The sequence below is a fragment of the Rousettus aegyptiacus genome, unplaced genomic scaffold (assembly GCF_014176215.1).
Source record: "Rousettus aegyptiacus isolate mRouAeg1 unplaced genomic scaffold, mRouAeg1.p scaffold_m13_p_1, whole genome shotgun sequence".
Taxonomy (NCBI): domain Eukaryota; kingdom Metazoa; phylum Chordata; class Mammalia; order Chiroptera; family Pteropodidae; genus Rousettus; species Rousettus aegyptiacus.
In genome coordinates this window covers 136,681,579-136,696,815 of record NW_023416284.1, presented here as the reverse complement: position 1 = coordinate 136,696,815, position 15,237 = coordinate 136,681,579, and the positions used below count along the sequence as shown (strand labels likewise).

General features: G+C 33.7%; 1 long non-coding RNA gene, 1 other non-coding gene and 1 pseudogene across 3 annotated transcripts in view; all 3 read right to left on the bottom strand.

The window, feature by feature from the left end:
* LOC107502720 overlaps positions 1–15,237 on the bottom strand; it is a 309,664-nt gene that overhangs the window by 21,053 nt on the left and 273,374 nt on the right. The window lies entirely within an intron of this gene.
* On the bottom strand, positions 934–1,052 carry LOC118605074 (annotated as a pseudogene).
* Positions 1,720–1,824, bottom strand: LOC118606441. Its single transcript, XR_004952394.1, has one exon. It is a non-coding gene; the product is annotated as a U6 spliceosomal RNA (small nuclear RNA).

Below are 15,237 nucleotides of genomic sequence, written 5' to 3'. Positions count from 1 at the left end.
GCAAAATATCTTTCCATTCTAGTGGAAATGTCTAACAATCACTGGATAAATGACCCTAGAATTCATGAGAGAGGTCTGGGACTGATACACAGAATAGGGACACCTCAGCACATGGGTAACAATTGAAGACGAGTCTAGGAAGAGAAGACACAGTGATATGAGAAGAGGAAACAAGGCACAGGAGTAAGGAATTCCAAGTTTAAGGGAGGGCAGAAAAGCAGCCTTTGAAGAAAGGTGAGAAGTCACAGCCAGAAATAGAAAGGAGATTGTGGTGTCCTAGAAGCCAGAGAAAAAAGTAATAAAAAGGAGAGTGTGTTTAAGTGTCAAATTTACCTGAGAAGTCAAAAGTGCGAATTTCTACCGTATTGGACTTATTGGACCATAAGCCACTTTAACTATGTGGAAAACAATTTGCATGAAATGACAGATTGGGTATGGTTTTCAGTGGAGAAAAGTTAAGATAGTTTTCTCTATATTTTATATATTAATATTGATAATACATTATCAATTTATAATGTCAGAAAAAGATATTTGACACAAATATTTTTACATGGTTGTTTCCACAACTGCATCCTACCCCAGATGTGTTCTACCTTGTCTGTGTCCAATATGAAAAATGGGATGTAAAATTGAAAGGGATTTTAGTTAAAATCTTACCTTTCTGGATTATGGTAGAACCATTACTTCCTCAATCTATATAGAACTTTATTAGATACTGACGTGTCCAGAACTCCAATTAGCTTCTGGGGCAAGGGCAGGTAGTTCATAAGTAAGTAGGCATAGCTCATTGATAACTCATAAAAAGTTTGCTGTATTTTATTTATTTATTTATTTATTTATTTATTTATTTATTTATTTGGCGAGGCAACCCTTGGTTGACCCTCACAGACTGCAAGGACCTTGTCATTTTATAATCCCATATTTTATTTTTTATGCCTAAAGCACTTGGTCTTCCTAGGTGGTCTCCCATCCAAGTACTAACTAGGTCCAACCCTGCTTAGCTTCTGAGGTCAGATGGGATTGGGCTTGTTCAGGGTAGCATGGCCATAGGTTGTTGCATTGCTATTGACTAAATATTTTGTACATTTATGCTCTTTTCTTAAGTCTCTTCACTTGTAAGTTTTTAATTTTCTACCAAATAAATATTTTTATTACAGATTGAACCTATTGTTCAACCTAAGACCTTTCTGGAGAAATAACCCATTTGTTTAACAAATGCAGTAATTTTTCATATGTTAAGCAATTATGAATTTTTTTGTGGAGTGTACTTTCTATTCTGCCTTCACGTTACCTCTGAAAGTGATTAGCATGCCATTCACTGTTTTCATCCAAATCATTAATGAAGATATTGACTAAGGATGACCAAAGATAGAGCCCATACACATTGTCAAGGATCACCTTTCATATAGACATCAATCCATTAAGAAGCATATGTAGAATATAAGCAATCGATGTTACTAACATGCTTGCCTATGTTATCATATAAGCTACATGTCTCCAGAATGACCAACAATTTAGCATCAGACACTCTCAAATGCCTTGCTGGACATTCACTTAGTTACAGTAATGCTATGTTTCTTTGACCTGTCTAGTGAACACAGCAAAAAATAGTAACAACCATAACATTTCAGTAGGATTTGACCCAAGTTAATTTATAATATTTATCACTTTATTTTCTGTCTATTCATGAATTTATTCATTTGTTTGTTTATTTGTTTTTAAAGTATGAAATGCCTCACAAGTTTGCGTGTCATCTTTGCTCAAGGGCCATGCTAATTTCAGTTATCATTCCAATTTTGGTATATGTGTTTCTGAGGCAAGCACCATGAATTATTTTAAATAGTATAGTATAGAATGTCTTAAGGTCAAAAATGTCGGCCACTAACCTAGAGTTTATAGAGTTGCCTATCTCACTTTGAAAAATAATAATAATAAAAAAAGGAAATCCAATCTTCCATTGTTTCTGTTTTCTACAATAATCCTATCAGTGTTCTGGGATTTAATTCATCCAGATCGGGAAACATAAACACATTTAGATTATCTATTCGCTTATTTGCTTAATATGTTTAATGTTTTAGGCTTAAATTTATTTCTAAAAAAAAGAAGAATGAACTTGATGGTCATTCCATTTTCTCTTTGCCATGGTATTTTATATTAGAGTTCTCTGAAAGTACATACCATCTTTATTGTGATGTTGAAATCTTTTTTTCTACAGTTCATTCAGAAAAACTGAAATCATTTTACATTAATGTGCACTTGAATTCTGTTTCAGATATTTGTCTCAAGTTACTTCTGTTTTAGAACAATTTTTATTATTCTCAGGAATAACCTGAATATCCTCGATGATGGACTTATTGGGAAGACACATTATGTATTATTCAGTAGATTTACTTGAGTTTCTCAAAACCATTGCTCTGGATAATTAATAAATAAACCTGCCAATAAAATAATTCATGTGGAACTGACAACAAAGTAAATATATCTATTTGCCAAAATTTTCAAGTAGGAGCATTATTAATAGAGATCATTATTTTCCTTTTTATTATATGATGCTTAGGCTTAAGATCCAAGTTACCTAGTCCATAAAAAAAAAAAAAAAAAAACTTCTTTTCTGCTAGAGTCTTCATAAGAGGACAGAGTGTAACATTGTTAAAAAGTAGTTCATCCCTTGTTATGGCAATACACCTTTGAAGGGCATGGAAATTATTTTAATTGGATAAATTAGATGTTCTTTGTGTCCATATGGAGTGTTGAATTTAATGATTTGGTTGAATGGATGTCAGTGTTTCTGTTCAATCTTTCAATTAAACTAATATTAATCTTACATTTTCTAAAGAAAGCTTAATAGCACAAGATAACTATGATATCTCTGAGACATAGAGTAAGGTCACTGGATATAAATGAGCCCACATTGTTTTTCTGAATAACTCTCTAGCTGAGAGAGAAGCTGTGGAAATTGTAGCTATACTAGCTTTTCTCCCTTTCAATCTCTCCTGACCAGCATTAAATGATCTATTTCTCTCTTTTGTCACATTGTTATACCTGAGACTCAGTCACACTACTTCATAAGGATCGTTTGTAAAATCATCTGTTAATTTCTTGTTTTGTCTGTTTTAACTCACAAAAATCAAGATAATCTTTCAACCAATGGCTTTATATTTCTGGAAGGTCTATTGTAAATTAGAATGCCTCTATTTGTCTTTCAAAACTAATTTCATGTAATTTATACAAAGTTTTAATCACATACCATCACACTAAGAAATGGACTGGGCATAAATTTTCTTTAAAAATTATATGACGATATAGTTATAAAACAGTGAAATCATTTTACATTGCTCGTAAAATTGCAAAATTTTGAGAGTGCTTCAATTTGAAAATGATTGGGTTTCTAGGAACACAATTCAGAGGCTGTAAAATTACAAGGACACTTCACCACTTCTGTTAGCATTTCTATTCAGAGGTGATCAACCAACACGACTCACTGAGCAATTTGCTGGGTATTTGTAGGAAAGCCTTGTTCTTAAAAATACAAAGAAACTCCAATAATTTTAAATTGAAGTATATACCATACCTTCCCTGAAATCCAATTCATTCTTTAAATAAAAACATTACAACTTTTAAAATATAAAAGTCCTACCCACAACAGAACAACAATCTATCCCTTCCAATTCGAATGTCAAATCACACTAGCTGTAATTTCTCTCAACCTGGCATTTTCTGACGTGAGGAATTGTTCTGGTCAGCAAAGAAGATTACTTATTTCTTTTAAACTCCTCGGGTTATTACTCTAAAATTATCTCTGAATTTCTTTCCAAATATCCTGTGACCTTTGGAAGTCATTCTGAATTTAGATGAATTATGTATACTTGTGTATAAACATACAAACCTCTGTCTTCTCAAAAGCTATATTTGGAAATAAAGCTAAGTGTTCAAAAAAAGGTATATAATTTCTCTGAGTCTAATTATATACCTGTAAAACAGAAGGAAGAGTGTCTATCTTAAGAGCCTATTGTGTAGTTTAGATGGGTAAACAGCCTACTACATTGCCTGATATGCAATAGATGTATGAAGTCACTATTTTGCTGTAATCATCATTATCATTTTAATAATCATTGTCAACTTGAAGTTCCATGTTATATAAGAATCATTTGATTCTAACTGCAGCCCTAACACAAACTATTGTCTTGAGCAGATTACTCACATTTTAAGTTCTCATCATAAAATGTTAACAATGATTATATCTGGATTGTGGATATTTTTTTCTATTTCAATTTTTTTCTCAACTATATTATCTGATTTTTATATTGAAAAGACATTACTTATATAAAATGAGAACAAATACCATGTATTATATTGCCAAGCATACTTGGCACTTGCATATTTACAATGACTTCATTTATAGGCAGTGGAGAGATACTTGTATGGTGTTCCTAGAGAACTGAAAACAAAAGTCAGCATCTAGAGAGATGTGGAAGTTACATGAGCTACAGATGATAAATGCATGTTATGAAACACCTCCTGAGTCACAAATTCCTTCTATAACTTCAGACCAATGAGAGTTGGAAGGGAGGCCTCTCATCTCTAAGTTCCTCACTATTACATCTTTAGTGTTGAGAACAGAAGATATTGAGGCACAGATGGTATTCAAACACATTTGTTGAATGAATGGCCTGAATAAGAAAGTAAAAGTGGACTAGAGAATGAAACTTGGGTCGAGATATCTAAGCCATATCTTTTGATCCTAATTCCCTTTTCTTTAAATCTTAGAATCCAATTAATCCTGAGAGATTTATGGACAAGTAGCTGGAACTCAAACAGAAAAAGGTGGTCATGACTGGATCACACATTCAGTAGAAGTGGAAGAGATTACACAAGAATCAAGAAACCTGGCTTAAGCCTCTTGATTTAAGTCATGTTCACCAATCCAATTTCCCCTGTAGTGGGGATTATCAGGCACATGTACAGTAATTAATAAATTGTTCCTTTGTTCCCCATTGCATTATTGTTTGTTAACAGATTAGCTTCTTTGAAAGGAAGCCCCGAGGAAAGATGGAGTTACTGGCCAGCCTTGAACTCCAAAAGGTATTTTAAAAGCACCAAGGATGGCATCCAGGTTAGGGGTGGAATAATTATCTTTAAAAATCTCCTAAGTGAATCAAGACGAACTTTAAAAGTAAGTAAGAGTGCTCAGGTAAGGAGAAAAAGAAAGGCTTTTCTGCAAAAGGCATCTTGACAAAGTGACAGAGACAAAGCATCATGTGAATAGGGAAACAATGTGCACCACTAGAATTCTAAAGAATAACTTATAAAACAGAGAGGGATAAGAAATAAGACCAGTGAGGCTGGCAGGAGTCAAATCATGAAGAGCTTTGAAGGCCAAGCAAATGAGATTAGATTCTACTCTACGAACAATGAAAAATCATTAGATAAGTCTAAAAAGGGAAAGGACACCAGCAGTTAGGCAGGAAATAGAGAAAGCTGAAAACGGGGATATTAGTTTGGAAGCTGTAATAGTTGAAGAAGAGAAAATTGACTAAATTTGAGTGGTAAGATATAAAAATTGATGATTGTCCCAATACAGATTTAAACACATTTTGACAATTTTGAAGTACTATTCCTTTTCATCCAAAGGGGAACTGAAAAGACATGATTCTAAATCTCAGAAGAATGTGATTTCAGGGAGTTTACTAAACTGCATTGCCATTGGCAGCATAGAGGCTAAAAGTTGGAGAAACTCTGAATTTAGAACTTTCTCCTCTACTAGAAACTAGGAATTTCAATGAAGTGGAACCACATGACCACAATGCTAAGGCACATCACTGAAAACAGAGATGAGGTATCCAATACAACTGTGAAGAATTCTAATAATTGCTGCTCCATATTTTCATCAAATGACAAACTGTAATAGACATTCCAATTGGTGGTATGATGATGACATCATCTGATTTTTCTATCCATTCTTTTATTCCTTTGTATGAGATTTGAGGTGTCTGTGGAAAAACACTGGCATGCTAGAGGTCAATTTAAGGGCATGAATGTTTGTATGAGGAGTAGAAAACTTGAAAGAATCACTATAATTCTGTGAATTTGACAGATCTAATTGCAAAATCCAGTTTAACTATTTATTTAGTCAGAGCCAAAATTATATAAAACTGCTAACATGCCTCTGAAGATCATAACCAATCTCCCATTTCTTCTTTTCCCATGTAGAGGTCTGAATGTATTTGCGAATTTGTTTTGTTTTGTCATGCCTTGATCCAAACAAAAATTGACTCTATTGTCCTATGCATATTGCCTAAACCTCACCTCTCTTAAGAATATTTTATTGTTTAAAAAAGTGAATTAAAATTAAACATTCATAAATAGTTCAACTCATGAAAGTAAATGAGATTTTTAAATAAAACCATTTGAGTAAATTAACTCTTTAATTTTTAAATTGAAATCTCATAAGTGTATATATATACCATTTGAACTTCAGAATTTATCACAAGAAGACAAAGACTTTAGAAAGTAATATAATTTCCAAAAGCTAATATAGGTTACAATTCATAGTGTCTGATAGAAAGTTTCAAGTCCAGAATTTCTCTGCATGTATATTAATTGTTAAATTTAGAATTTGTATTTCTAAAATAAATGGAATGTTTTATACAGGTATTAAATGAAAAGTTATATCAGAAATAGGATTATCATTTTAACACAAGATTCACAACCTCTTTAAAATTTCCAGTATTTCTCAACTGCTTAAAAAAATAATACAAAATCATTTTAAGTACATATAAATTGGTAGCAAACTGCTAATTGAAGACTGACTAAAACTCTTAAAATAATAAACATTTATTTATTAGAAAATACACTTCTTTTAGAAATATGCAAAATATTCTCTGCATTTCTATCCTCCTCTAATCCATCATTATAAACCTTCATGGAATTTTTGATAGTCTGGTGTTTATTTATTACTGTTTCACATTATCTTGAAATCATAATCACCAATATTTCAATTGCTTACTGGAGAGAGCATGCACACTTACCCTCTGGGTATTTTTCCTCATGGAGAAATAAAAATATCTCAAATACTGAGACCTAAGTTGTATGAAGGACTCAGATTATCTGTGATCTGTTTTACATATCATAGTAGTGTGATGTGATATGGTTTCCTTCCAAATTCTGAATCAAAAAGAACAAATTTATTTTAATTGTTCAAGATTATACAGCACTTTGTTTCCACATACAAATGTGAAATCACAAATATCACAGTTCAATATACAACTAAAATGATTACATCATCCAAACATATTGTACATAGATGTTGGTCTCATAAAATCTAAGAATGTCACTCCCATTCTGTAGCAATATTTGGAATTACCTTTAGATTATTTATTTTAAGAAGAAAAAAGAAAAAAAAGTTTTCCTGCACAAAGCCAATAAGCAAGAAATCTATGTAGCTTGAAAAGCATAAATGTATCAAGAGCAAGTGTGTATGATTTAAATCATTAAACAATCAATCATTCATATTTATTGAACACCTATTATGTGTAAATCATTGTTTCATAACTGAGACCTAGGAGAACCTTGACCAAATCAATAATTAAACTGTGAAAAACAAGCCCAGAGGTGCACCGATTTTTTCTAGTTTTCTATACCTTAGATTTACATTCATGCTATTAAATTGGCCTTGGTGTTATGAGATTTAATTAATCCATTAATTTTAAAATCACAATAAAATTTATGTGTTATAAAGATATTGGCTAAGGGTGTATGCACAATGTTTCATTCCTTATCTAATTTTAAGAACCCCCTCACATGCCACAGTTAAATGAATAGGTATCCTAATCTTTCAGAAACAAAATATACTAGCAGTTGCTAGGCTCCCCTTCATTGCTTTAGTCATTCCAGGTTTAAGAGTATCATGGTTCCCATTTCCCTATGAACCATGATTCTTACTATACTTCCTTGATTCCTCTCAGTTATTCACAAACATTTTATCTACTACAGAACAGCTTGATTAAGTTACACACAGTTTATACCAATTCTCTTAAGATTACTTATGTGTTTTGACTCAATTAGCTATACTTTTCACCAAGCACTGTGGAAGAAAATTAAGATTATTTACTTGCATACTATAAATCAAAAACTCAAAATATGAGAATAGCACCATATTTCTCATTCCCAAATGTCTTACACTTGGCCCTATAGCAGAATGCTACCATAATGTGCATTTATCCTCTTGAATTGGATATGGCTTATAATTAGCAAAGTAGTATAAATAACAACTCCTAGATCATGGTCTAGCTTCATGGGACCCTCATCTTCTTGTTCAGCAAAAGCCAGTAGAAGAGAGTAAGGACACAGGATATTATACAAGGATATCATACAAGAAGAATATCTATAAGATCTACCAGCTATGATTTGAACAAAGAGTCTTCAGTCTACCCTAGTTCTTGACCCTCACTGCTTACATCAGTCCTTTAGAAGAAGAATAGCACTGTGTGTTATGAGTATTGCACTGGGGAGAAAGAGTGGTTTATTTCCTCCATAGCTTCATCCTGAATATTATTGCTCAACTGACCTATTTTTCTTAAGAGTGTAAGTTTTTACAGAAGATTTTTCTTTGGTTCAGTCATATTGTCTACCCCTAATACATCCCCTCTCTGAATATGGCCTATTTCTCTGAGATAATAGAAACAATCAGCAGAAACCTTTCACTGGCTCCCACTACCAAATCAACCCACATGTATACGCCCAGTTATATATACTCTGCCTTCCCTCTTTTTGTTATGGCTTAACTGTTTTTTATCCTGTTTAATTAAAATACCTTCACCTTTGCATTAGATCCCATCTCTCTCACCTTCTCAAGGATATTATTCCAGAAATTCTCCCTCTCTTGCACCATCATTTTTCCCCCTCTTCTGTTTTTTGCTCATCTGTGCATAAATATGCTGTTGCTTCTCCTTTCTTTACAAACAAGCAAAGCTTATAGTAAACTAACATTTGACAGGGGAGCCAACAATACTCAATATTGAAAAGACAGCCTCTTCAATAAATGGTGCTGGAAAAATTGGATATTCACATGTAAAATACTAAAACTAGACCCTTATCTTATACCACTTACAAAAATTAACTCAAAATGGATTAAAGACTTAAATGTAAGACTAGAAACCGTAAAACTCTTAGAAGAAAACATTGGAAAAAGCTCATTGACATGGGCCCTAGCAATGATTTTTTGGATATAATAGCTAAAGCATAAGCAACAAGTCAAAAATTAACAAGTGGAAACACATTAAACTAAAAGTATTATACATAATAAAAGAAACAATAAACAGGACAAAGAAATAAACTAAGGAATGGGAAAAACTATTTGTAAACCATATGTCTGATTAGGTATTAATATCCAAAATATATAAGGAACTCACACAACTCAACATAAAAAAAAATCCATTAAAATAAATAAAGGACTTGAGTAGACATTATCTTAAAGAAGATATACTTATAGCCAACAAGTACAAAAAAATTCTCGACATCGCTAATCATAAGGGAAAAGCAAACTAAAACCATAATGAGATATTGCTTCAGACCCGTTAGAATGGCTATCATTAAAAAGACAAGGCATAACAAATGCTTGTGAGGATGTGAATAAAATGGAACACTTGTGTACTGTTGGTGGGATTGTAAACTGGTATAGCCACTATGGAAAACAGTATGGAGTTTCCTCAGAAAATTTAAAATAGAACTACCTTATGATCCAGCAATTCCATGTCTAGGAATATATCTGAAGAAAATGAAAACACTTTTGAAGAGAAATCTGCACACCCATGTTCACAGAAGCATTATTTTCAGTAGCCAAGATATGGAAACGACCTAAGTGTCCATCAATGGATGAAGGGATAAAGAAAATGTGGTACATAATGGAATATTATTCAGCCATAAAAGAGAAGGAAATCCTTCCATTCGCAAGAAAATGGTTGAAACTTGAGGGCATTATGCTAAGTAAAATAAGGCTGACAAAAATAAATACTGTATGATCTCTCCTATATGTAAAATCTAAAAAAATAATAATAATAATAAAATAAAATTAAATTAAAATAAAATAAAATAAAATAAAATAAACTATTAGAAAAAGAGATCATCATATTTGTGGTTACCAGAGAGGGTGTGAGAAAGAGGAATTGGATGAATGTGGTCAAAATGTATAAACTTCCAGTTATAAGATAAATTAGTCCTGGGATGTAATGTACAACATGGTGACTATAGTTAACATTGCCAAATGGTATATTTGAAAGTTGTTAAGAGAGTAAACCCTATTAATTTTCATCACAAGGAAAAGACATTTCTTCTTTTTTTTGTATCTATATGAGGTGATAGATGTTAATTAAACAATATGGTAATCATTTCATAATATATGAAAGTCAAGTCATTATGCTGCACACCTTAAACTTGTGCTGTGCTGTATGCCAATTATATCTCAATAAAACTGGAGAAAAACTAAAACAAAAGAAAGCAAAAACATCAACTGACAATGTTTTCTATTTTCAGCTACCAAATCTTTTCTATTAATCCCTTTGCAGCAAAACTCCTAGAAAGTATGCTCTATTTTCATTATTTTTATTGTTTCTAATTACTCTTGACATTCTCACTGAAACCCATTCCTGAGTTTTATTTCTACCATCCTACCAAAACTTCTCTGAACAGTCAACAATATCCTTCACATTGCCAGAGTCAATGGTCAATACTAGTCCTCATCTTCTATGATTTTACCTATCGCAATATTTGTCACACTTGAAACAAGGGCTTCATTTGGTTTCCAGTAAACCACAATTTCATGGGTCTCCTCTCAAGTTACTAGTTTCTCCTTCTAAGTCACCTTTACTGATTTCTCCTCATCTCCCTGATCTTAACATTTGAAAGTTCCAGTGCCCAGACCATGGCTACTTGTTTTATCCATCTACTCTTATTTTTTTGGTAATCTCCTGCAACCTAATGGTTTTAAATACTACTTTAATGCTAATCATTCTTAAACTTATATCTCCAGACTAAATTTCTTAACTTAACTTCATGCTTTTATAACTGTTAAAATTTGCATCTTTATTTGGATATCTAATATAAACCACAACTATAACATACAACAAACTTAAATAACCATTTTTTTCCAACAAAACTTGCTCCTACTTCTTACTTCTCTCATCTCAGTAAATGATAACCCCATATTTTCAGTTGCTCAAACCAAAAACCTTGTTACTTCCATCTCTCACATTCCACGACCAATCCTTCTACAAATTTTATTAGTACTATCGTCAAAATTCATGTGTGACCCAACCTTATCACTACTTCTACTGCTATCATTGTGAACCAAAACATAGACATCTCCCATCTAGATTACTGACATATTCATGAATTAGTCTCCCTGCCTCCGCCATGGCTCACTAAAGACTACTCTCAATACGGTGGCCAGAGTGATGCTTTTAAAATGAAAATCAGATCATCTGACTTCTGGGACACTGAACTACTTCCCTGTTAATATTCTTTACTCATTCTGTTCTCCCAAACCCTTTATGTTAGAGTGCTTTAGAGCTTAGTCCTTGTCCTTTTCTATTCTCTCTCTACACCCAGTTAGTGATCTCATCCAATTCTAACGCCATAAATATCATGTATATTCCAACAACTCCCAAGTTTTATCTCCAGGTTGGCTATAGACATCCAGCTGCCTGTCTGTTTCTCTCAGATAGATATCATAGTCAATGTCAACTTCATTATCCTAATTGCTGAGCCCCAAAATTTGGAGATACATTTAACATCTCTATTTTTTCTTATGACTTACATCCCTAAATCAGCAGCATCAGCATAATCTGAAAGCCTGTCAAAAGTGAATATTCTTAAGCCCATCCAAAACCTATTGAATCAAGAACTCTGCATGAGGCCCAGAAATCTCCATTTAACAAGGTTTCTAGCTGATTCTTCCAGATGCTCATTCAAGTTTGAGAACAGCTATGCTAAAGAATACTGAGAGTCTTATTGACAGCTAAAAAAAGCTTAAGAGCAAGGGCTGATCCTTCAATTAAAAGTTAGAATTCTTTGTAGGCTATTAAGATAATCATAGTTGCTCTTGTTAAATCTCACAGGGGTCTCATGGAGGTTGGATGAGTATTGATGTATCATGGCTAGAGCATAGCATGTAAATGATGATGATGGCCTGGGTTGAAGGACTGGTATGCCTTAGTACCTACATATTCTTGAGCAAAGTATTTCACATATCTCTCTGCCATGAAATAAGGAAAATAATAGTGCACAGAATTATTGGGAAGGTTGAAGGAGGTTGTGCATTTAATAACATTAACAGCAGTATTAGCATATAATATGTATCAATACATGTTAGTTTCTGTTGATTTTATAGCTAAAAGTCAAGGTACCATCTATATTTCAAAAAAATAAGTATAAAGGCCAAGGACTGAAAAAAGTTCCTTGATAAATGTTCACATTTATTGGGAATAGAAAGAACCGGTTCATGATTTCTCTTTTGTCCCTTATTTTAGGCAGCTGCCAATATCTTAGCCTGTCCATAAAGTCTTCCCATTTCCTGTCTCTTTCTAAACATGACACTTCCACAATGATTCCAACTTTTCTTCAACTCTCTTCACTGATTCATTAGCATAGAATGTTGTTTTCATGCATTTGTTTATTTAACTTATACACTTAGCCAACGCCTGTCCTCTATTCTTTGTGCCTTGTATATAAAACATCATTAATCCTATATGTCTTAGGGAAAGCTCCTTGGTAGACAGAGCTTGCTATTTGCATAATGGTTGTAGAGAACCACATAAATACAGACACTTGATTAATGGTTTTTGACAGAGGATCTCAAATAAAATACAAATAAGCCAAAATTATAAATGTATATAGTTCTCTTAACTGTAATTCTCATCATTTTTTCTAAATTCACAAAAATTCAATTTGTCTCCAGCTATTCTCCTTAGTGTTTTGTAACTTTAACAAAACATATACCTAAAAAATCTACTTAAAAGAAAAAAAATAAATACAAACTAAATTGAGAAGCTAAATCAGGCCATTAAAAATAATCAATATTCTCCCATGAGATATTTTTTCTCTTTCTCTTGTTTCCACCCTCCCTCTTCATATATGTGAGAGAGACAATGCTTTTGTAATGCAACATCCTAAAGAGATGTGATTATCAGGTTAATAATCTTTTTATCACCTAATATGTTTGTTATCACTTACCTTCATTTACATACACAAAAAGAGAGAAATTAAGTTCTGTACCCACTTCCTTTAGTATAGATCTTTGATTTGCCCTTATTATAACCAAGAAAAAAGATTCTAGCTGATAAGTTTCTCAGAAAGGAAAAGCAGAGTTAATTTGTAATGGACTGAGCTAAAAATCTCAGGTGATTTTGCTTTCTGGAATATGGAAAAATCACCCAACTTCAAGCTGATACCACCTTTCAGATAATGCTAAACTGCTGGAGATGTCAGGTAGCGATTCAGCAGGACTCAGGTGGCTTAATGGATTTTATCACTTTGTTATATAACTGAACTACTATCAGTCAATTGTTATTACATATGTGGTGTGAGTGATTTTTGACGGATTTATACAAAACTAGTTTACCTTCAGAAATAGAAATGTGAAATTTATTGATGGACAATGGTGTATCACCATGACCCCTTGAAATCAAGAGAATAATTACCTAAGAGCTACCACTTAAGCTCTCTCCAGAGAACTCCCAAAGACAAGATCAAAGACAGTTGCTCGGGACATTTTCAGCATATCCTCTTCCTGGGCAGAAAAAGGAGTTGCTGTCCATATTTCTTGGTTAATATTTTCTGGCCTTGTTTTAATGTAGGGAAATATAGAAATGATCTACAGCTATATGAAATACTCGGGCATCACTCAGGGTTCTCGTATGACATGATTTATCAATCTTTAAAACGCTCAAAAGGCTGTGAGAACAAAAACTGTCAAACACAATCACAGCACCGGGGCTCCATAGCACCAGAAGAAATTAAGTGAGGATGTCACCGAGTAAGCTGCTCCTGCTCATACACTCACACTAGCCTAGAAGAAGCAGTAAGTGCTATGGAGTTTGAAAAAAAAAAAAAAAAACCTTGCCTCACATGTGGAAAAGCACGACACCTATACAGAAAAATAGCGAGCTAGTGCAGTTAACGGCGCTGACATTTCAGCTCAACATCCTCCCCCACCCCGCCCCCCTTTCCTCCTCAGTCCCACAGGCAGCTGCGGCATTGACAGAAGGCCTGTGTCAGTTTCCATCTGACTGTCACTCTCACTTCTGCCTCTATTATCAGCAGTGCACTGGGGCAGTCCCTGCTTGGAAGGGCTGCTGATCTCTATCTTTCCACTCTTACGCTGGCCCTGCCATGAACCTGACTAAGAGAGCGGGAGACAGAGAGAGCAGGGGGGAAAGGCTGTGTGTGCTCTGGGAAAGGGGCCGGGGAAGGAGGAGGTGGGCAGTTGGGAGGGAAAAGAATGAGAAAAGAAAAGAGAGAGAAACCAACCAAAAAAGGTTAGGGAGGATAGGGGTGGGCCAGAGGGTGGGGGCACTAGCGAAGAGGAACAGACCGAGATGGAGTGGGGGCACTGATACAGTTTGGGTCCTTTTCTTATTTTTCCTATCCATTCTCCAGCGTTCAGTCTTTTGTGTCAGCTTTCAGAAATGCTCTGTTTGACTGGCAGCCTGTCACAGATCAGTTACCACCTAAAGCCGCTTGGCAGCGAGAGGTGACGGCCCAGGAAGGGATCTAAGTGGGTTTATCAGTGCTTCTTTACGCCTCGTGAGCTCCTTGACACAAAAGGAAAGGGTATTAAAGATCTAAAGCGAGCCCAAAAGCGTGAAAGCTCCTTATAGGCTGCAGGATGTGGATGTGACTAAATTTTTAAATATTTTGAGTTGATGCTATTCATTTTGCCAATAGAGTAGAAAGAATTTTTGTTACAGAAATGAGTGTATGTTCCACTTGAGTGAGATTTGGAAAAGAGAGGAAGTCCCTAAAATATGTGCTTAGAATATTACAACTACCCTGTATTTACAATAATGAATCTGTTTCAAATATAAATAAAATGAAACACATTTTAAATAGGAAGTTTTCATATTTACATGATTCAGGTTCATCATAATATTACAAATTTTGCTTTTTTAAACATCATAATTTAATATTTGGTATTTATTTATTTATTTATAGAAATGGTAAGTATGAAAAAGATCCAGAATT